This window comes from Eulemur rufifrons, chromosome 8, assembly GCF_041146395.1.
Source record: "Eulemur rufifrons isolate Redbay chromosome 8, OSU_ERuf_1, whole genome shotgun sequence".
NCBI classification, from domain to species: Eukaryota; Metazoa; Chordata; class Mammalia; order Primates; family Lemuridae; genus Eulemur; species Eulemur rufifrons.
Window position 1 is genome coordinate 107,731,764 of NC_090990.1, and position 17,194 is coordinate 107,748,957.

The 17,194-nt window shown below is 36.4% G+C and overlaps 1 non-coding gene across 1 annotated transcript; it reads right to left on the bottom strand.

The window, feature by feature from the left end:
• Window positions 1-296: 296 nt before the first annotated feature.
• On the bottom strand, window positions 297-396 carry LOC138391227 (small nucleolar RNA U13). The gene has a single exon (XR_011234835.1). It is a non-coding gene; the product is annotated as a small nucleolar RNA U13 (small nucleolar RNA).
• Between the last annotated feature and the right edge of the window lie 16,798 nt (window positions 397-17,194).

Below are 17,194 nucleotides of genomic sequence, written 5' to 3' on the forward strand. Positions count from 1 at the left end.
TTCCTCCTTTGCCTGCTGGGCAACCTAGAACTTTGGCAATAGCTTACATACACCCATAATTATTGATGGTAATACTTTATTTACCGTAATTATTTATGGTAACATATTTTCTTAAGACTATACTTGCAGGTTTTTAAAAACTTTTATGTATAAATGTATACAAAAGTAGACAGAGCAGAATAATGATGTGTTTTTCATCTACCTTCTACAATGATCAACTAATGGTCAATCTTGTTTCGTAAGTTTCCCCATATAATCTCACCCCACTTCCAATTATTAATACTTTTTCCCACCTGCATAAGACTGGTATATCTAAATCATAACAAGATTTGAAGGTGGCACATCTCATACATTACTGTGAAAACCCGATCATCATGCTTATGAAGACAAAAGGATCCTGATAACTTTTTAAGTCAAGTTTATTTAAGTACAGTTTGCATACAATAAAATCTATCACTTTAGGTGTACAGTTCTATGAATTTTGACAAGGTATAGACTTGTATAACCACTGCTACTATCAAGATATCAAGATATAGAATTTTCCCATTATACCACAGAGTTCCCATATTCCCCTTGTCTTTTATTCTATCAATATTGTGAATTACATTAATCGATTTTCAAATTATATATCAACCATGCATTCCTGGGACAAATCCCATCTGATAATGCTGTATAATTGTTTTTATATGTGGTTTTATTCAATTTAATATTTTATAAAGAATGTTTGCCTCTATGTTCATGAGGAATTTTAGCCTATACCTTTTGTAAAATTGTGATATATTTGACTTTGAGTAATACTGGGTTCACAGAATAAGTTTGGAAGCATTTCCTCTTCCTTTATTGTCTGAAAGAGTTTGTATAGGATTGGCATTTTTTTTCTTTAAATATTTGAAATGATTCACCTGTGAAGTCATCTAAACCTAGGTTTGAGATTTTGGTAAGATTTTTAATTACTAATTCAATTTCTTTCCTTATAATAGATCTATTCATATTTTCTGTTGCTTCTTTAGGCCATTTTTGTAATTTGTATAGTTCTTGAAATTTGTCCATTTCATCTAAGTTGTCTAATTTGTTGGCACAACATTTTTCATATTCCTTTATAATTCTTTTGATTTTTATATGTGTAGTAGTGATGTCCCTTCTTTCCTTCCTGAATTTGGTACTTTTTTTTGTCTTTTCTCATTTTTTTCTCTTATTCAGTCTAGCTAATGGTTTATCAACTTTTTTTACCCTTTTCTAAGCATAATTTTTGGTTTCATTTATTTTTTCTATTGTTTTTATCTTTTCTATCTCATTAATTTCCACACTGATCTTTATTATTCCATCTTTCTGCTTGCTTTAGATTTAATTTGTTGTTCTCTTTATTGTTTCCAAAGGTGAGCACATTATTTTGAGAACTTTTTTCCTTTTAATATTGTGTTTGATGCTGTGAATGTTCCTCTAACACTGCTTTGTGTCCCATACATTTTAACATGTTGTGATTTTATTTTCATTCATTGCAAAATATTTTCTAATTTCTTCTGTGATTTCTTCTGTGACCCTTGGGTTATTTAGAAATGTGTCATTTAACTTCCAAATATTTAGGGCTTTCTTAAATTTATTTCTGTTATTGGTTTTAAATTCAATTTCATTATGGTTAGGGACATACTTGAAATTATTTCAATCATTTTACATTTACTGACATTTATTTTATGTCATAGCATATGGTGGAGAATATTTTATGTTTTATTGAAAAGAATGTGAATTCTGCTGTAGTTAGGCAGTATGTTCTATAAATGTCAGTTAGTTCATATTTATTATAGTATTGTATAACTCTAGTATGGCTTTGCTAATTTTGATTCTAGTTGTTTCATCAAGTATAGAGAATAGGATGCTGATATCTCCAATTTTAATTGTTGAGTTGTCTATTTCTCCTTTCAAGTCTGTCAGTTTTTGCTTTGTATATTTTAGGTCCTGGTTTTTACCTATACATTTATAGTTGTTATATTTTTAATTAACTGATTATTTTACCATTATGAAATGTCCTCTTTGTCTTTAGAAATATTTCTTGTCTTTATGTCTGTTTTGTCTGGTATTAGAATAGCCACTCCAGCTCTCTCATGGTGATTGTTTTCATGATATATATATATATATTTTTTTTTTAATATTTTTACTTTCAAGCTAGTCACATCTTGAATCCAAAGTGCACCTTCAGTAAGCAGCATATAGTCCAATCTTCCTTTTTTATATTTCAGGAAATTACGAGGGTACAAACATTTTGGTTATATGTTATGACTTTACCACACCCAAGCCATGATTTGAGGAGTGCCCTTTCCCCCATTCAATGCTCACCAGGTCCATTAGTTGTGAGTTTACCCATCCCCAAACCCCAACAGCCCAAAAATATTACTACTCTGTGAGCACCTTAGTGTTGATCAGTTACTGCCAATTTGATGGTGAGTACATGTGGTGCCTATTCTTCCATTCTTGTGATACCTCACTTCAGAGGATGGGCTCAAGCTCTATCCAGGAATATATAAGAGGTGCTAGATCACCATCATTTTTTATAATTGAGTAGTATTCCACTGTATACATATATCATATTTTATTAATCCGCTCATGGATTGATGGGCATTTGGGTTGTTTCCACATCTTTGCAATAGTGAATTGTGCTGCCATAAACATTCAAGTGAAGATGTCTTTATTATAGAATGTCTTTTGTTCCTTTGGGTAGATGCCTAATAGTGCTATTGCTGGATCAAATGGTATTTCTATTTTTAGCTCTTTGAGGTATCTCCAAATTCTTTTCCACAGATGTTGCACTCATTTGCAGTCCCACTAGCAGTGTAAGAGTGTTCCTATCTCTCCACATCTTCACCAGCATTTGTTGCTTTGGGATTTTTTGATAAAGGCCAGTCTCACTGGGGTTAGGTGATATCTCACTGTGGTTTTGAGTTGCATTTCCCTAATGATCAGAGATGTTGAACAATTTTTATATGTTTGCTGGCCATTATTCTGTCTTCTTTTGAAAAATTTCTGTTCATGTCCTTTGTCCATTTATTGATGGGGTTGTTTGATTTTTTTCCTTGTTGATTTTTTTGAGTTCTAGATTCTTGTTATCAGCCCTTTATCAGATGTGTAGAGAGAAAATATTTTTTACCATTCTGTAGGCTGTCTATTTGCTCTAATGATAGTTTCCTTGGCTGTACAAAAGCTTTTTAATTTGATCAGGTCTCATTTGTTTATTTTTGTTGCTGCTGTGATTGCTTTGGCAGTCTTGTTTATAAATTCTTTGCCTAGGCTGATGTCTGAAACAGTCTTCCCTACATTTTCTTCTAGGATTCTTAAGGTTTCATGCCTTAGATTTAAGTCTGTTGTCCATCGTGAATTGATTTTTGTAAAAGGTGAGAGATGGGGATCCCAGTTTCAATCTTCTGCATGTAGTTATCCAGTTTTCCCATCACCATTTATTGAAAAGAGATTCTGTGCCCTAGTGTATATTTTTGTCTGCTTTGTCAAAGATTAGATGACAATATACAGATAGTTTCATCTCTGGATTCTCAGTCCTGTTCCAAAGGTCTATATCTCTGTTCTCATGCCAGTTCCATGCTGTTTTAGTTACTGTAGCCTTGTGGTACAGCTTGAAGTCTGGTAGACTGATACCTCCCAGTTTGTTCTTTTTGCTTAAGATTGCTTTGGCTAGAGGAAGTCTTCTCTGGTTCCATACAAAGCCCAATTTCGTCCAATCTTCTTTCTTTTTAATTCAGTTTAACTTGATTGAAGGAGTCTACACTTACACTTATTTAATGTAATTATTGAAATGTTTGAATTTATATCTGCCATTTTTAATTTGTTTTTATATGTCTTGTGATTTTTTTGTTCCTCCTTTACTGCTTTCTTTTGTGTTACACAAAAATGTTTAGTGTACCGTTTCATTTCCTCTGCTGAGTTTCTAATTATATTTTCTGAGTTATTCCCTTAAAGTTGCTCTTGGAATTACAATATGCATCTTAACTAATCATGTTCAGTTTCATATTAAAAAATTACTCAGGCCGGGCGCGGTGGCTCACGCCTGTAATCCTAGCACTCTGGGAGGCCGAGGCGGGTGGATCGCTCGAGGTCAGGAGTTCGAGACCAGCCTGAGCAAGAGCGAGACCCCGTCTCTACTAAAAATAGAAAGACATTATATGGACAACTAAAAATATATATAGAAAAAATTAGCCGGGCATGGTGGCGCATGCCTGTAGTCCCAGCTACTCGGGAGGCTGAGGCAGTAGGATCGCTTAAGCCCAGAAGTTTGAGGTTGCTGTGAGCTAGGCTGACGCCACGGCACTCACTCTAGCCTGGGCAACAGAGTGAGACTCTGTCTCAACAAAAAAAAAAAAAAAAAAAAAAAAAAAAAAATTACTCAGTTGAAGAAAATATGGCTATTTTACTTAAATATGCCTATGTTTACCTTCTCTTATGCTATTTTTGACATGCATTTAACATCTATATACCCAACAATATGGTGTTATAATTAAGATTATACAATTTTTCCTTTTAAAGAAAGTGAGGGAATAAAAGAACAAATATATATTTATTCAGATTGGATTATTTCTATTTATCTCTCTTTAAGTTCACTCATTCTTTTGCCATCTTAAATCTAATGTTGAGCCTGTGTGGTGAGTGTATCATTTTGATATAGTACTTTTGAGCTCTAGAATTTACTTTTGCTTCTTCTTTTAATAGTTTCCAATTCTTACTGATATCCCCCATTTGTTGAGTCATTGTCATCATATTTTTCTTTAATTCTTTACACATTTCCTTTAATTATTATTTGAACATATTTATAATTGCTTTGAAATCTTTGTCTCCTAAGCCAACATCTGTACACATTTAGAGGCAGTTTTGTTGAGTACTTCAAAGTATGGGTCACATTTTCCTATTTCTCTGCATGTCTCATAATTTATTATTGAAAACTAAACATTTAGCAGCTCTGTATTCTGATTTTTTTCCTGCAAATATTGTTACAATTGCTGGTTTTTTCCTCTATGGGGGTGATTCTGTTTTCATGTGCTTTGCATGATCTGTGGAATGTGGCACCACACAATGTGTGGTTGCTGGTGTTTCTGGTGTGTTGATTTTTGTATTCTTATTTTTAAATTTTAGCCTTGCTTCCTAGGGATCATGCCTGTTTTTAAAGATCTTAATTACCAGCCAATGATTGATAAGAGACTGTGCTCAAACTTCTCTAGCCAAAAGGCTTCTGTTCTAGGTCAACAGATATGGGTTTAGGTTGGATAGGACAAAGTTCAGGCAGTTTTCAAGTCTGCCACAGCTTTTATTTTTTTCCAGGAATTTTCAGATCTCCCCTGTATGAATAAACAGTCTACAAATCAGCCAGGATGTGTGGAAAGTGTATCAAGACCTTCTATTGCTCTCTCATTTTAAGAATCTTCCTGTTAAGTTTCTGGCTAGTCCTCTGGCCTACTGCTCATCCCCAAAGGGTCAGTCTGTGACCTAAGGCTAGCAGGGCTGTAGGCTTTCTCTGTGCATTTCCTACTGAGTTTGCTACTTTTACAAAGAATACTTCGAAAGGAATGTTACTGCCTCTAACAGAAAAGCTGCTGGCTTCCTGGCCAGCCCTGCTCTAGTGAGCCACTTTGCCAAGTGAGCTGGAGAGGGAATGGAAGAAACTGCAAGTAAGTAAGGCACATACTTCCACTGTTCTCACTCAAAGTTCAGCAATTTTTCATAAATAAACATTTCTCAGTTTGTTGATTCCCTTTGGCTAATTTCAAGATCCCTTAATAGGTATTTCTGACAATTTTATCTGGAGTTACATTGCTGAGGTGGAATTTGCAGAACTTCTTGTTCCACGATAGAAGTCTTGCCTATACTCTTTTCTTGCCATAGAACACTGGCTACTATGGTTGAATAGGAATAATATAAGTGGACATCCTTCTCCCATCCTTGTTCTCAAAAGAAAACCTTTTAACACTTGGTCCTGAAAAATCAGGTTTTCTGTAGATTTTTGCTGTTGATATACACTATTAAAGTTCACTTTTTTTCCTAGCTGATTTTTTTTGGTCATGATTGGATGCTAAATTTTATCAATTTTCTTCTTCAAATATTATGATCATATGGTTTTTCTCTTTTATTTTATTAGTATCATGGATTATACCATTGCTTTCCAAATGTTAAATCAATCTTGTATTCCTGGAATAAAACCAATTTGGTGATAATGTATTATCCTACACAAAATTGGGTTCAAATTATGAAATTTTGTTCAATATTTTTGTATTTATATTTATGAGTGAGATTATCCTGTAATTTTAACATTTCTGTAATGTCCATGCCAGGCTTTGGTTTCAAATTATTCTGGCTTCATGATACTAGTTGGTAATTATTTCTTATTTTTCTATTTTGAGAGAGTTTATATAAGATAGATGTTATATTTCACTTAACTGTTTAGTGAAATTCTTTGGCCAAAGTCAATTAGGCCTGGAGTTTTCTTTGGGGATAGGTTTTAAATTATGGATTCAATTACTTTAATACACACAAGACTTCTCAGATTTGTGTTTGTTTTAATAAGTTTATTCCTCTAGGAATACCTATTACATCCACATTTTCAAATTTATTGCCATAAAGGTGTTCATAATATTCTTTCATAATATTTTAATGTCTATAGAATTTATAGTAAAATCTATTTTTTAATTCTTGCTATTGATAGTTATTGTTTTCTATTTTTTCTTTCTTGACCAGTTTTGGCAAAAGTTTTAATTAAATTTTATTAGTCTTTTTTTTTTACAAGTTTCACAGCATTGAAAATTTTATTAGTCTTTTCAAAAAAATTGACATAATTGAGTCTCCTTACTGTATATTTATAGTTATATTTTATTGATTTCTTATCTTTATTATCTCCTGCTTTCTTTAATTTGCTTTTTTCTTCTAATTTTTTTAAATGGATCCTGAAAAAAATGGTTTTTCTCTTTGTTCTTTAATGGCATAAATTTCATTTTGAGTACAGCTTTAACTGCATCCAAGTTTTGCTGTATGGTATTAGCATTCAGTTCAAATTATTTTTAAATTTTTCTTATAGTTTTTTCTTAGTCCTACTGTTTTCCTGAAGTTTAATTTCTTAATTTTTAAGCATGGAGATTTTCTGGTTACATTTTTGTTTTAATGTCTAACATAATGTGTTTAGAATGTAGACTTTGAATAATTTCACTTCTTTGATATTTGTTAAAACTTATTTAGGTCCAGCATATGTCATTTTTATAAATATTCTGTAGTTGTTGGTTATAATGTTCTATATATATCTAATTGGTTATTTCTTAATCATATTTTGTTATTACAATCTTCTATATCCTACTGCTTTTTAGATAGTTTATCTATAACTGAGAAAGGCATGTTAAAATCTCTGTCATTGTAGATTTATTTATATTTATTCTTCATTTTGGAAAATATTTGCTTTGTAAATTTTGACAGTATATTAATAGAAGCATACAAATTAGAATTGTTTTACTTTATTAGGATTAAGCTTTTATTATTGTGATGTATCTACTTTTAATAATGCTTCTTTTCTTAAGGTTTACTTTGATATTAGTAAATCTGTACTGGGTTTTCTTTTTTAGTTGGTGTTCAAAAAGTGTACCTTTTCTAAAATCTTTTTACTTTCAACTTTCATACAATGTATATCTTGAAAGCAACATTTAGTTTAAATATTTTTAGTCTGACTGTCTTTATCTTTTAATTGGAACATGTAATCTGTTCATATTTAATATAATTACTGTTTTGGGCTACTTTTAAAATTTTTTGTTACCCCTCTTTATTACCTTGTTAACTCTACATTCTTTTTCTTTTAGAAGACCTCTTTGATTGCTTCTCTTTTCTTAGTCAACTTCAACTAAAAGTAAAGATATAGGAGGGGTTAATGGAAGTTTGAAGGAGAGAGAAAAGGTTAACAATAGCATCTGTAAGAGTAAAAAACTGATGAGTCTAAGGAAATGCTGTAGGACAGCAAGGTAGCATAAAGTCAATTCTGACAAAAAATTAGAATGAGACCCATTAACTTTGATATGTGCTTTTCTCTATATATTTGACTACATAATGGCAGGTATAGAGTAGGCAGAGTTTATGATTCAATCATTGTTGGACTTTTTCCAGCAGTATATGATAAATTGAGATTTCACTAAGGGAATTGATAGTGTTAAACAAAGCAGTGGTTAAAATGATGACCCAGAGTATCTAAACTTGGTTAGGAGGGAGGTGAGGTCATAAGGTACTAAAATCATGCAGATTTTTTCTTTTTTGGTATTAGTGAAATCAAAGAATTGATGAGAGTTAAGGTACTAAAGTAAATAAGGTAGGGAATTAGGAGATACTTCTGGAGACTAGTATACCTAAAACTGACATTATATCAGGTGTGCAGTTATTGATAATGACAAGCAGGCGTGAGTATGCGTGTGAGTGGCTGAAGAATGGCAGGAAATGAGATCATCAGAGGCGAGAAGTTCAAGAAATTGAGTAGGAAGTAAATTGAAAGAATTATTTATGTGAATATTGTCATAAAATTATGACAGAAATAGATTAAAAATCTCTTTTCTCACATTCTTGCTGTAAATATCTACTGACCTATGAATTATTATCCCTAATTCACAGAAGATTTTAGTTACTGGAGTTTTAAGAGGTAAGAATAGATAGAGGAGAATGGTAAATTAGCAGAGTTCATAATAAAACACAAACAAGAACAATGATAGCATTGCAAAAACAAAGCCAAGCTCCCTTATTTTCTCTAAAGGTATCAAAATCTCCTCCAGAACCTCTCCCACTAAGCTAGCCTTCAAGAATAGCAACACACACTATTATTCACATTTAACAGATGAGAAAACATGTAAATGTATTTTTATCAATTGTAAGAATAGATAATTTGCCTCAAATTTAATTAAAGGAAATGAATGGAATTTCTTTTAAATATTATTCCAAACTTCAAGTTAGTATAAAACATCTTCTGTTGTCAGACTTATTGACTATTTTCTTTTTTAAGATTGTAGACTCTGTATAGAAAGACTTAATTTTTGATGCTGCCTCTTTAAAAACTTAGAATCCTGGGTATTTTTTTTACATTTGCATCCATGAGTTTTATGATATTACTTTTTCCCTATTATGAAATTCACTATTTATAATTAAATTTTGTCTCAAGTCATGCTTTCTATGTTCTGGCCTACGGCTGATAAGATAGAGTTTCCTTTTAAATGGCACAGGGGAATAAGGGTTATATGCATTATAGGTTTTATTTTTTCCCTCTGTTTTAAAATCAAGGTGATTTTAAGATCATTCACAAGTCACAAAAAAGTTATTGGATCTAGGAGTTTACCTTGAGAGGATTGTGTTAGTTGCTGTATTTGTACAAACACCTGATTCCTTTAGCTGCTGCTTTTCCGTGAGTCATGCCACAGGGAGAAAGAGATGGAAACAAAGGCAGGGAAGATATGGAGGTAGGCATAAGAGATCCTTGATTGACTTTCTTAAGCAGTCAAGGAAGAAAAGACCCTTCATGAAGGTGGGATTGGGTGGTGAAGTCAGGCTGTATTCTGTTACTGAGAGATTGAGTGACCTTTGGCTGATCCTTTAACTCTTCAGAGCTTTAGTTTTCTCAGCTGGAAAATGGAGATAGCAAAGTTCATCCTGAATACCCTGGAGGAATATGACTATATTAGAGCAGTAAAAATGTAAGAGACTAATATTAGTTACATGATTTCTAATTTTCATTTAGAGTCTGATGTTCCCTGCTTCCTGCCCCAGTCTGACATCCTCTACTCATGTGCACCTGTGCTAGAATATGGGTGGAAGGCGGCAGGAATGCAGGGTCTGCAATTCCCACCCTACCCAGACAGCCACCTAACACCACATCTGACATGGAATTGACCCTCAGCACATGAATGAAAGACTTAATTACAGACCGGACTGAACTCATTAATATTTCCTCCCCTATGTTAGCACGTAGGTCCTTTTAGCATCAAGGCCACATTTTCCTGACCAGGGGTTTGGATAGGAGGGTGGATGTTTATGCAGAAGAATTCCGAATGCTTTGCCAGTGCATGGTGCTCTATCAACATGTTTCTGGTCATCTTCTTCCAGGAATGTGGATGGATAACCAGTATCTACTCTTCTCTAACTATAGTGAAGTCACCTTTATTAAAAATCTGTTTGGAACTCCATTTCTGAAACCTCCTGTGTCCCTTATCATTTGTTCTGGCCTCTTGAACACTCTGAGTTCATTTTGAGACTTAATACTTAGCTTATGATGTCCTGTGAATGTCATAAGAGTTGGTCCCTGGAAAGTTATTCCTCTGCCCTGAATGAAGTTCGGCCATTTGTGGGGTGGGGGCTGCTTGCATCTTTTTTATTTTTCCTTCTACTTTTCCCCCTTTTATTTCTGTCCTCCTCTCCTTAGAAAAGACCTCCCTTCTCCTCTCCTTCCTAGGACCCAGTCCCCAACCCCCAAACTACCTCACTGTCTCTAGTGATACAGCAGTTCAGAAATGATCATGCTGCTCTCCTCTGCTCTGCTCCCTTGAGAGCTCACTCTACCCGAGGCTTGAACAACGGGACCAGGATCGTCTTTAAAAAGAGCTAGGACAAGGCTCTAGGAAGCTTTGGCCACAAGAGTGTGTGGTCTTAATGGAATGGTTTGACCAGTGCAGGGAGACTGAGAGGATGACAAAAGCTTTCTGGAGACTGGTGCTGGCTTGTAGCCATGGGGGAGGAGTGTGCTCTCTTTTTCCCAGTCACAGCTTGTCCCCTTTATCCCATACACATGCACTTCATTGAGCTGAAGCTGTAGCACAGTGCAGCCTTGATTTATGAGGGCTGTGTTTCTTCCCTGATCCCGGCTGGCACGGTGCTGGAGGCTTTGCTTTTATGTGTCCACGTCAGGGGGCAACTGGCGACCAGCTGTTGGAAACTGGTTTAAGAAAATAATAAAATTAAAAATACTCATGGACTATCCTGTCATTCCTGGTTTCTGGTACCTGCCATCAGCCTTGGAATAAATAAGGGAGTCTTTCCCCCTTGGAATGAGATTTCTCTTTGACAAATAGATTTATGTTGTGCTGGAATGATTGCTAGGTACCAAGGGGTCTCACCTGAGGGCTAAGTTAATAATTGAGACTGTTAGAATAATAACTCACAGGGTCCCCACTCCCTTTATTCCTGAAGGGTCCCTAAGTACCACATATGTAATGTACTCCCAAGCCTTGGGCTCCTGCTAACTCAGCCATCTCCAGGGTGGAAGTTAACACCTGGGAGAGCCTGGTTGCAACCTACAAGCTCCCCACCCAGATGAAGGTTTATGATGAGGGCAGGAGCCAATGGCAGAAATAAAGGAGCAAGTTGTTTTGTGGAAGTGGCACTGTCACATACGTGAGCAGTTTTCTAGAGAGGGAAGAGGGAAAGAGGCATCTTCAGTGACCATGATTCTCTGAACGCTCTGAGTTGCAGGTCCTTCATAAATATTTGGTGTACCGTATATGTGATACATATCAACCATCTCAGGGAATTTATTCACTTATTTGCTTACAATTTATTTTTTGCATGCTTTCAAAAAAGACTTCAGACGGCTTGCAATGAAATACATGTAGAATAAGATAGTTGATATTTAAATAGAAGGTGAAAATCATGTAGACTGAGGAGAAACTAATGATATCAAAACTGTAAGCCAGCATCTGTCAACATGAGTTACTCAATTAGTTCTTCTGGGTGTAACTGAATATTTCTTGAAAAGGTTTTTCTGTAATCAAACAAATTAAGCAACTCTAGGTGGAGAAAAGCTAAAAAGGTATTTTTTACTACAAAATCCCCCATATCCTTTAATTTGCTAAAAAGTACTATAAACTTCCCAGAGAGAATACCACTACATGCTTTGTACATGGTGTTCTGCAGAACATGCTTTGTGAAAAATGGACTTACGCCAAAACGATTTCTGGAACAGAGCAGCAATTTAAGTTCCAAGCTTCTTGGGAATCAAGGCAAAAAAGACATTTATGATGAAGGAATATTTTCTGCCTCTTTAGATGAAAATGTTTCTCATTTTTGAAAATAGATGTTCAAAGGTACTTATCCCACGAATCCTTATTCAAAGGTGCTAAATAATACAAGGACCGTCACCAGCAGTGGCTGTGCCAAAGAGGCAGGCATGCTTTCATTATGCCAGTTCTTGTTGCGACCCATAGCACAACATGGAAAATATCAGGAGGGCATCAAACTTTAAACATACTAGTTCCTGGAAGGTAGGTCCAGTACAGGACACCCAGAAAAATCTGAATTTTAGATAAACAACAAATTTTTAGCTTAAGTGCAAATTTTGTAGAGGACATACTTATACTATACAATTACTCATTCGTTAGTTGAAATTCGAATTTAACTGGATGCCCTGCATTTTTACTTGCTAAATCTAGCAACTCTATTAAAAGATTAAGGTCTGAGTTATATATTTGAATCATCCAGAGGCCTCTACTATGCAATCATCACCGTGCCTGGCATTGCCATAGCCCTCTTTCAATTGACCCACTTTGATTGGAGAGTCTACAAGTTGTCAGATCTGTCTTCACCTGCCCTACCATCAAATCTTAGGAGTTCTGGCTGATATCTCTGCATTTCCCTGGAAAATGGTCTTTCTAACCCTTTGGAATATTCTCAAGTTGGCACTCAGCCTTTCAGTTCCCTTGAGTTGATGGTCAGCCTTAGGAAGGAACATTCATTTGGTTGTCATGGGCCAGCAAAGATTTTGCCTCCTAGGCAAGCCCTCCAGTAGTATATTATTAGCCTTTTATGCCTTCTCTGTCACTTGTTGAAATGAGAACGCAAGGTCTCTGGGCCTCTACAGCCTTTTCCTTACATTAACTTAAGTCACACCAGATGTGGGACTTTACTGCGTAGGAAGACTAATTGATTTCACCAATCACAATACTTCTATTGTTTTATTTTTTTTTAACACAAATAAACACTGTGGTGGGTTTTCTCCTCCTTCTCCCTGTTTCCTCTTGCCAAAAGAGCCAAAGGTTATCCAACTAAAGGCATCAAGAAAGTGTAATAAAAAAAATCCATGGACGGAGTACATCTACCGCTAAAGAAGGGAGGAAAAAAAAGAAAAAAAAAAAAAGAAAAGAAAAGAAAGGAAGGAGGATAAAGGCTCGTAGGGAAGAGGGAAGGAAGCCTCTCAGGGACCAGCAGTAACTCTGATGGATGGCTGGGGTGTGGGAGACGTTATTATTTGTTATGTGAGTGCAGGGAGATGGCAGCTGAGCTGAGCAATACACCTGCTGGGCTCCAAGAAGCCAAAACAGCTGCACGCATTGATTTAGAAGCTTGCTACTTGGGGCTCCAGGAACGAATCAAGCGACAGCTCATAAAAAAAGAGGGTTTTATGATTTCCCCCCCTCTCTCTGTAAGCAAACGGCCACATCATATGTTTTCCTAACGTGGTCATAACTCAAAATTAAATCCCAGCCCAAGGTGTCAGCCTGGTGCCATGTCAGGATTGTAACGGCTTGTTTTAGAGGTTGCCATGGAGATGGTGGAGCAAGGACGGGGGGCTAGTTCACAGAGGTGGGAAGGGGTACAAGGTGCTCTTTGCCTGAGTGTGGCACTTAACAATTAGGTGTTTTGTTGTAAAGAAGTGAGCAAGCTGGCAGTGGTTAGTTGGTAATTTTATGCTAATTACAATCTCTAATTCATACTATTAAAATGCAAGGCATGATCCCACTAGAAAGCTACTCCTGATAAAGTGAATAAGAGCTAATTGTGGAGCATGTGCTGTCAAGGTGAAGCTCTTAGGGACACTCTGCCCCCTCTCACACTCCAAAACTGGTCTTGAGTACAGAACATGGAATAGAGTCAATGTACTTTCAGTAAATGTTGAATGAACGTGTTTAGTTGTGAAGTAAAGAAAAGAGGAGCTCCTCAAAAGGGCTATCAGATTACCCCAAAGCTATAGGCTGACTATGCATGGCCAAGACCCTATGGGCCCCAGGAATGTCAGATAAATCTCCATGCAATGCTCACCCCAAACGTCTGTAATAGTCTGTAAGCTAAGGAGGCAGGTACGCTCCTCTGTGGGATTTGATAGTACCAGGGATTTCATTCACTTATTAAGTAGTTACTGAGCATTAGACAGTTTGAAAAAGCTGTAATGAATGTTCATAAAGTGAAGGGATGAATGAAAGAATGAGTGAATGGAAACCCTGGATGTATGCCTCATTGCTAGTAGTTCTATCACAGCATAACCATGACAACAGAGAATAAAATAACGCTATTCTTTCAAAGCCAAAATCACCAAGTCTCTGCACAATCTCCAAGGTTCATACATTAGGCTTAGGCTCTCACCTTGACAGTTTTGCTTGCAGAGAAGTCATCCATCAACCTGCTCTCTACCATTACTCAGAAGCCAACACATCCTTAGGCAATCTCTCTCCTGAATTCTTATTCTGCAACTCCAGCTGCCTAGAGTATGTTTCACTTAAAGTTCATATTACCTTTTCCACTAATTATGCCTCCTCTTCTTCCCTCAATTAGTTTTTCCCCCCTCGTTTTCTGCTTTTTATTACGGTACCATATTAGTCTTCATCACTAAAAATCAACACATCAGATATAACTTTGGTTTTCCTCCCTTAGATTCAAATTGACACCAAATACTTCCCCTTCTTCTTTCACAATGTCTCTCAAGTCTGTAACTTCCTTCTCACTTCGGCTGTCATTTCCGAGTTCGGGACCATATTACCTCATGCATCAGCTGCAGCTATTGTTTCCCATTAGATCACCCTTCCTCTAGCCTCCAAGCCCCAATTCCATCCAGCACGTAGAGCACATCCAGCCCCTGTTGCTAGGGAAAATTTTCCCAATTATGGTATGCTTCCAAGAGCTCCCTCACTTCCCGACGAATAAAATCCAAATATTGTCATCTGGCGTTTAAGAAACAATCTTGCCTTTCTAGCTCTATTTTCTACCGATAACAGATATAAATTTATGCATTAGTAAAAATATTAAACGATAGATAAAATTATCAAATGAATGTATCCGTCACTGTACTGAGCATTTTACATACCTATATTTTTTGTCTTCTTAGAGCATTCCTGTGAGGTAGATACTGTTATGTTTTCTCTGATGACGGAAGTGAGGCACAATGATGCTATCTATGTATCTTGCCGGAGGTCATCCATGGAAGAGCTGGAACTTGACCTAGGCAGTGGGCTCTGACCCCACAGGCTCCTAGGAATGGTACCAGCACCTCTTTGCATCAGCTTACTCTGCCTCCTGAAGCCACCTTGTGCTTTGCAGCCTCACTGCCTGTGCTTGCCCGTTTCCCTTTTCCACGTTGCCTTCTTGTTTCTTCTCCTTAACATAATCTCAAGCATTTCTGAAGTTCTGCTCAAATGTCTGCTCCTTCACTAATCACATGTGCCCAAAAGGAATTCTCTTCCCCTAGAATTTCTGCATGCCGATCATCGCCACTGCTTATTGGTATTCACGTCTTATCAGATAGCCACATACCTTGCTCTTTGGATTTACTGCATTACCTGGCACAGTAACTTGTGCAAGTACTTAATAACAGCTAGTTGACAGAATGAAAAATTCTAAAATGAACTATACCAGGGTCACCTTTCACACCTCATCCTCTATCTCCTCTCCTGGTATTAAAACTTGATTTTGCACCATTGGGACTTTAAAAGCAATCACCTTTTAAGCTCCTTTGGGCTGTGGTTTAACCACATGACATTCTCTGGACACTTTCCTTTTTTCCAAACTCCTAGGAAGTTTTGAGCAACTGTGAGCAGGAAGGCATCAGTCCAACAGATGGACATCAGACCTTGGGGCCATTCCATGAGGCCACTTGCAGTACCTCGCTCCCTTTGCTAGCCCTTCCAGACGACAGACTATCTCCTGCTTCCCCGTTAGTCTTGAGTCCGCCTCCCACAACGCTTCGACTACAGCGGCATCCTTGGGCAGTGCTTCATCCTCCAAACTTAGCCCTTCTCAGGTCAACTTCTCTCATCTTGTAACATTCCCTGGGGAGCCTTCTTGGCTACAGCCCTGTGGGAAAACCGTCAAATAATAAGTACTTTTATCTTAATGACTTAAAGGTGTTATCTCTTCCAAATATACCAAAAAATTTATAAAGTGTGTCTTTCAGCCTAAAGGAATAAATTTTTAATGCTGTGACATTTCAGGCTTTATGCAGGAACGGCAATCAGGGAGTTTTGGGTAATCATAGCTCCTCTGCCACATGAAAGACTAGCCCTGAGCATGACCTCCCAGGCCTTGGTATTATAAGCCAATATGTCACACAAAAAAATGAGAGTTTCCAGAATCAAAAGAGCTAGTATCAGCACTTTGTCAACTATTAAGCACTTCCCCTACAGAAGAAGAGCTGCTTCTAGCAATAGCGCATGCTAGGTTTTAGTTTTCGAAACAGGTTGTCTGGAATGTGAATTGTACCGACGATAGGTAGAAAAAGACTGCACTGCAGGAAAGGTGACGAGGGATAACAGGATTTTAGCAGTGGTCGGGGAAGAAGAGAGTTCGTCAAATTCCTAAACATAAAGTATCTAATCACCTGCCATCATCTCTTGAGATCGTGATGTTCCTGAGAGAGACAACATGCTAAACCAGCATCAGTTAAAAAAAATTATGAAGTTGTTTATGAAAGATTAGAATAAAATTTAGTTATATATCAGATTACCGAGGGATTAAGTATGAAATAGGTCAGTTTTGTCAAGGCTGGGAGGGAAAGGAGCAGTAGTTTTGTTTTGCCTGGTAACATGATAACAGACTCCAAAGACACACTTCCTCCAGTTTAGCCCATGCCTTTGTTAAATAAATCATTTGGACATTAAGGCTTGAAGTTAATTCAGGTAGATCACACATGTGTATCCTGAACCATATATCACTCAATTCTGGGCATCTACCTGTAGTATCTCAACTCAGTCTCTGTGCTCGGCTGAATATTTCTATAATTAGTTTTATGACAATGTGATATATTAGGTCTTTCTATCTATTGGTTACCTCAATTCATATGAAATATGAATATGATCATAGAAATCCTATAAGTAATTAATGCAATGTATTTGACAGCATTTTGCACTTATAAAATACTGCTTGCTACATAAGAGAGCTGTATTTCTGGGAATATGTTGGTAAGTGCTTTCTTATGAAGATTGAATTTTCCCAAAGG